A 6,516-nucleotide genomic window follows, 5' to 3' on the forward strand; every position below is an offset into this window, starting at 1 on the left:
GTGCTAGACTTTTGTTAAGAATCATGAATGCATCCCTGCCATGTATTTTGTTGTCATGTTTGGGTGCTGTAGCTTGTTCATCTCATTGCATTAAATGGCTACTTGTTGTAAATCGCAGACCGGTGTCATATTTGAATCGCTTGCCATTTCCAAACCGTAACTCCGATTCTGGTGTTCTTTATATCGTTTTCAAGCGATTTCATCTCATCTTTCCAGTGGCACACTTGGATTTCCAAGTTGAGGCCAGGTTCTTGCATTCCCTGTCACATCTTGCATATGCATCCCGCATCGCATCCCGCATAGCATATCATCTTTGCATCATCTTGTTTGATCCTTGCACGTGGTTGATTGTGTCTTTGTTGCTTGTTTGTCTTGTTTGGGTAGAGCCGGGAGACGAGTTCACTAACGAGGAGCCTGTTGAGTTTGCTTTCGAGGATCCAGTCAACTCTGACAACTGTGCAGGCAAGATGATCATACCCTCGAAATCACTACTATCTTTGCTATGCTAGTTTGCTCGCTCTTTTGCTATGCCAATGCTACGATGCCTACCACTTGCTTTTAAGCCTCCCAAATTGCCATGTCAAACATCTAACCCACCATGTCCTAGCAAACCGTTGATTGGCTATGTTACCGCTTTGCTCAGCCCCTCTTATAGCGTTGCTAGTTGCAGGTGAAGATTGGAGGCCGTTCCTTGTTGGAACATTTATTTACTTGTTGAGATATCATTATATTGCCATGTTATCTTAATGCATCTATACACTTGGTAAAGGGTGGAAGGCTCGGCCTCTCGCCTAGTGTTTTGTTCCACTCTTGCCGCCCTAGTTTCCGTCATATCGGTGTTATGTTCCCGGATTTTGCGTTCCTTACACGGTTGGGTTATAATGGGAACCCCTTGATAGTTCGCCTTGATTAAAGCTTTTCCAGCAATGCCCAACCTTGGTTTTACCATTTGCCACCTAGCCTCTTTTCCCTTGGGTTTCCGGAGCCCGAGGGTCATCTTATTTTAACCCCCCCCCCCCGGGCCAGTGCTCCTCTGAGTGTTGGTCCAAACTAGAGTCATGTGCAGCGCCCCCTCGGGGAAACTCGAGGTTTGGTTTTAGTTGTATGGAGCGCTCATCTGAGTGTGCCCTGAGAACGAGATATGTGCAGCTCCTATCGGGATTTGTCGGCACATTCGGGCGGTGTTGCTGGTCTTGTTTTAACCTGTCGAAGTGTCTTGAAGAACCGAGATACCGAGTCTGATCGGAACGTCTTGGGAGGAGGTCTATTCCTTCGTTGACCGTGAGAGCTTGTCATGGGCTAAGTTGGGACTCCCCTGCAGGGATTTGAACTTTCGAAAGCCGTGCCCGCGGTTATGGGCAGATGGGAATTTGTTAATGTCCGGTTGTAGATAACTTGAACCTTAACTTAATTAAAATGAATCTACCAAGTGTGTTACCGTGATGGCCTCTTCTCGGCGGAGTCCGGGAAGTGGACACGGTGTTGGAGTAATGTTTGCGTAGGTTGCTCTCTAGTTTCTCGCTCGCGCTTTCCTCCTCTTCTCGCTCTCTTTTGCGAATAAGTTAGCCACCATATTTGCTAGTCGCTTGCTGCAGCTCCACATATATTTACCTTACCTTACCTATAAGCATAAATAGTCTTGATCGCGAGGGTGCGAGATTGCTGAGTCCCTGTGGCTCACAGATTACTATTACACCAGATGCAGGGCCTGATGATTCCGCTCCAGGAGACGCGTTTGAGCTCAAGTGGGAGTTCGACGAAGACTCTCAACGTTACTATGTTTCTTTTCCTGATGATCAGTAGTGGTGCCCAGTTGGGGGTGATCGGGACCATGTCGCATGTTGGGTTATCTTTTATTTTGGCGCCGTAGTCGGGCCATGAGTGTTTGGTTGATGTAATGTTATTTATGTACTTGATTGACGTGGCGAGTGTAAGCCAACTATGTTATCTCCCCTTTTATTATCTATATTACATGGGATGTTGTGAAGATTGCCTAACTTGCGACATATGCCTTCAATGCTTTTATGCCTCTAAGTCGTGCCTCGACACGTGGGAGATATAGCCGCATCGAGGGTATTACACTGGCCCTCTCTATGGCGCGCCCTAGGGGAGTCCTACTCCCACCGGGAGTAGGATTCCCCCTTTCCTAGTAGAACTAGGAGCCCTTCCAAGTAGTAGGAGTAGGAGGGAAGGAAAGGGAAGGGAAAAGGAGAAGGAAGGAAGGGGGCGCCCCCCCTCCCTAGTCCAATTCATACCAGCCCATGGGGAGGGGTGCGGCCACCCTTTGAGGCCTTTCTCTCCTTTCCCGTATGGCCCATTAAGGCCCAATATGAATTCCCGTAACTTCCCGGTACTCCCGAAAATACCCGAATCACTCGGAACCTTTCCGATGTCCGAATATAGTCGTCCAATATATCGATCTTTACGTCCCGACCATTTCGAGACTCCTCGTCATGTCCCTGATCTCATCCGAGACTTCGAACTCCTTCGGTACATCAAAACACATAAACTCATAATATAACCGTCATCGAACTTTAAGCGTGCGGACCCTACGGGTTCGAGAACTATGTAGACATGACCGAGACACGTCTACAGTCAATAACCAATAGTGGAACCTGGATGCTCATATTGGCTCCTACATATTCTACGAAGATCTTTATCGGTCAAACCGTATAACAACGTACGTTGTTCCCTTTGTCATCGGTATGTTACTTGCCCGAGATTCGATCGTCCGTATCTCAATACCTAGTTCAATCTCGTTACCGGCAAGTCTCTTTACTCATTCCGTAACACATCATCCCGCAACTAACTCATTAGTTGCAATGCTTGCAAGGCTTATAGTGATGTGCATTACCGAGTGGGCCCAGAGATACCTCTCCGACAATCGGAGTGACAAATCCTAATCTCGAAATACGCCAACCCAACAAGTACCTTCGGAGACACCTGTAGAGCACCTTTATAATCACCCAGTTACGTTGTGACGTTTGGTAGCACACAAAGTGTTCCTCCGGTAAACGGGAGTTGCATAATCTCATAGTCATAGGAACATGTATAAGTCATGGAGAAAGCAATAGCAACAAACTAAACGATCAAGTGCTATGCTAACGGAATGGGTCAAGTCAATCACATCATTCTCTAATGATGTGATCCCGTTAATCAAATGACAACTCATGTCTATGGCTAGGAAACTTAACCATCTTTGATTCAACGAGCTAGTCAAGTAGAGGCATACTAGTGACATACTGTTTGTCTATGTATTCACACATGTATTATGTTTCCGGTTAATACAATTCTAGCATAAATAATAAACATTTATCATGATATAAGGAAATAAATAATAACTTTATTATTGCCTCTAGGGCATATTTCCTTCACTACATCCACGTGCCACCAAGAGATTATGCTTGAGATGCGGGCTATGGGACAGGTAATTAGTCCACGGGGACTGCCATACCCCCATACATTCATATTTTGGTATCTATATATGCATTAAGGATATACAATTGCTTACTTTGTGTTTCTCTATCATTCAAGCCATGGTACTGTTTGTATTGTATGCGACAATTTACTTCTGTGAAGGCATAGGCAACGGTGATGAACCCCTCTGTTATGGCCGGTTTAGCTAGGCCCACCGGGCAATCTTAGCCCACAAGTTATCTTAGGTTAATTCTTATGCAAGTTATCTAGGTTATAAATATAGGCTGTAAGACTCTTTTTGGAATTAAGCAATAAGAATATTATTATCCCTATTGCCCGGCTCACAGAGGAGCCGGAACCCTAGCCGTCTCTAACCCTAGCTACCACCGCCATCTTCCTCCAACGCGACGGCGCCCAGCCGCCGGCGCGCCCGATCATCGCCCCGTCCCACTCCATCCTTCCCCTACAACCTCCGGAGCAGGTCCAATAGGACCCCTGGTTCTACCAATTTGGTATCCAGAGACTCGGGTTTGATCATGTCGTCATCAACACCCACGCCGCCGCTGCCCATCATCACCACCGCCCCGATGACCACTGTCCGGTCCCCAACGCCGCCGGCCCCGATCACCTCCGCGCCGCCGGCCCCCGTCATTTCCGCGCCGCCGACAACCTCCGTCTTCACGTCGGAGGAGATGACCAGCACCCTGTGGGACCTCGTGACGGCCGTCCAGGGCATCTCCCTGTACTTGGTCGGCCCGCACACCACCCCGCCGGCTGCGCCCCCCGCCTACAGCTACCCGGCGACGCATTGGCTGATCCAGAACGCATCGGGCCCGAGCGGGACGCCCTTGCTGCCGTTCCAGGCGGGCTACACCGGCGGGCCCTCGCCGTTGCTGCACCTGTCCTGGTACTCGGTACCCGCGGCGATCGCCGGGGCCCATCCGTCGCTCCAGCCGTCGCCCGCCTAGTGTCGTCCTGGCCGCAGTGGCCCGCGCCGGTTCTCGTGGCGCCACCCGCGCCTCCCATGCCCGCCCCAGCGCCGCAGTGGCCGCACTGGCCCGCGCCGGCCCCAGCCGCGCCAACCGCGCCAACCGCGCCGGTCCGGCTCCCAACGCCGCCGCCCAGCTCCGGATTGGGCCAGTCCACATCGGGAGGACTTCCGATCTAGCAGGTCCGATTTTCGCCGTCATCGTCCCTGATCCCGGCCTAGCTAACCGGGATGTCGCCACCGCCAGTTTACACAGAGGCCGGGGACCCAGCGGTACCCACGCTGCAGTCTGGGGCCTTGTCTGGCTCCGCGAGGGCCTACGACGGCCTTCCCACCATTGACCGGGCGCCGTCATCATCACTGCTCCGCATCGCCGAGCCGATCGGCGATGGCGCGCCGACCCAGACGCCGCCACGGTTCGCCAAGATCGATTTCGCCACTTATGACGGCATGGAGGACCCGCTTAACTGGCTCAACCAGTGTGAGCAGTTTTTCCGTGGCCAGCGCACGCTCGCGTCGGAGCGCACTTGGCTGGCATCCTACCACCTCCGCGGTGCAACCCAGACCTGGTACTACGCCCTCGAGCAGGACGAGGGCAGCATGCCCCCTTGGGAGCGCTTCCGCGAGCTCTACCTCCTTCGCTTTGGGCCTCCGGTTCGCGGGAGCCTCCTGGCGGAGCTCGACCGCCTTCCCTTCACCTCCACGGTGCAGGACTTCGCCGACCATTTCCAGGGCCTGGCATGCCATGCGTCGGGCATGACGGCGCAACAGTGGGCCGACCTCTTTGTCGGTGGACTTCCGGATCACATTCGCGTGGACGTGGAGCTTCGGGGACCCCAGGATCTCCAGTCGGCCATGTACTACGCCCGCACGTTCGAGCGCCGCGCGGTGGCCATCCAGCAGGAATCACCGTCCCGGACCGCTGGGTCACTACCCGGGTCGGATTCCGCGCAGGGTCGGCCTGCGCAGGCTTCTGCGGCACCCCTCGCTACGACCGCGTCGCGCCCATTCCGCTAGCTCACCTCAGCCGAGCTACTTGAGCGTCGCCGTCAAGGGTTTTGCTTCAACTGCGACGAGCCCTACACGCCCGGCCATGCCTGCCCACGACTCTTCTACCTGGAGGTTGCAGACTACATTCCGAAGGACGCCGTCGCTGCCGACCTGGCCGCCCCAGCTGTCGAGAAGGTGTTTAACGCTGGTTGATCGCCTCGAGGAGTTCCGCAAGCGCTTCCCCACCTTACAGCTTGAGGACGAGCTGTTTGTGCAGGCGGGGAGAAGTGTTATGGTCGGTTTAGCTAGGCCCACCGGGCAATCTTAGCCCACAAGTTATCTTAGGTTAATTCTTATGCAAGTTATCTAGGTTATAAATATAGGCTGTAAGACTCTTTTTGGAATTAAGAAATAAGAATATTATTATCCCTATTGCCCGGCTCCCAGAGGAGCCGGAACCCTAGCCGCCTCTAACCCTAGCTGCCGTCGCCATCTCCCTCCGCCGCCAGCGTGCCCAGCCGCCGGCGCGCCCGATCATCGCCCCGTCCCACTCCATCCTTCCCCTACAACCTCCGGAGTAGGTCCGGTAGGACCCCTGGTTCTACCACCCTCTTATCGTGATGGCGTGAGGTGATGGTAAAAACTCGATGATGCCGAGCAGATTACTATGAATGAAACTTTGCCGCATGATCTCCGTGAAGAAATAAATGTGTTCGAAATTAGGTACCATTACCCTGCCTGATCTTCAATCTTCCACACCGAATGTTCTAATCTTGCTTTGCTTCATTTCACACGTTGTTCCAGTAATGAATTAAGTTCAAAGACAAATAAGTTTTGGGACTGCCTACTAGCATATCACTTCAATAAATTGAGGCAGGCATAAAAGCCAATGTATCTTCACAGATGAAATCCTCATATCACAATGTATTGTAGTGATTGACATGATTTGTTAGATTTACTTAACATTTGAGTTGATTAGCCAGTGGCACGCTGCACCGTTTGCTTCAAAAACACACGGAGCATATGAGTTTGAGTGGGACTTCATTAAAGCTTATGCTGAGATTCGTAAAGACTATCCTTACATGTTCACTTATTAAATAATCTTCTTTCTTGCATTTCCA

This window comes from Triticum urartu, chromosome 6A (genome assembly GCF_056163025.1).
Source record: "Triticum urartu cultivar PI428250 chromosome 6A, HENAU_Tu73, whole genome shotgun sequence".
Lineage (NCBI taxonomy): Eukaryota > Viridiplantae > Streptophyta > Magnoliopsida > Poales > Poaceae > Triticum > Triticum urartu.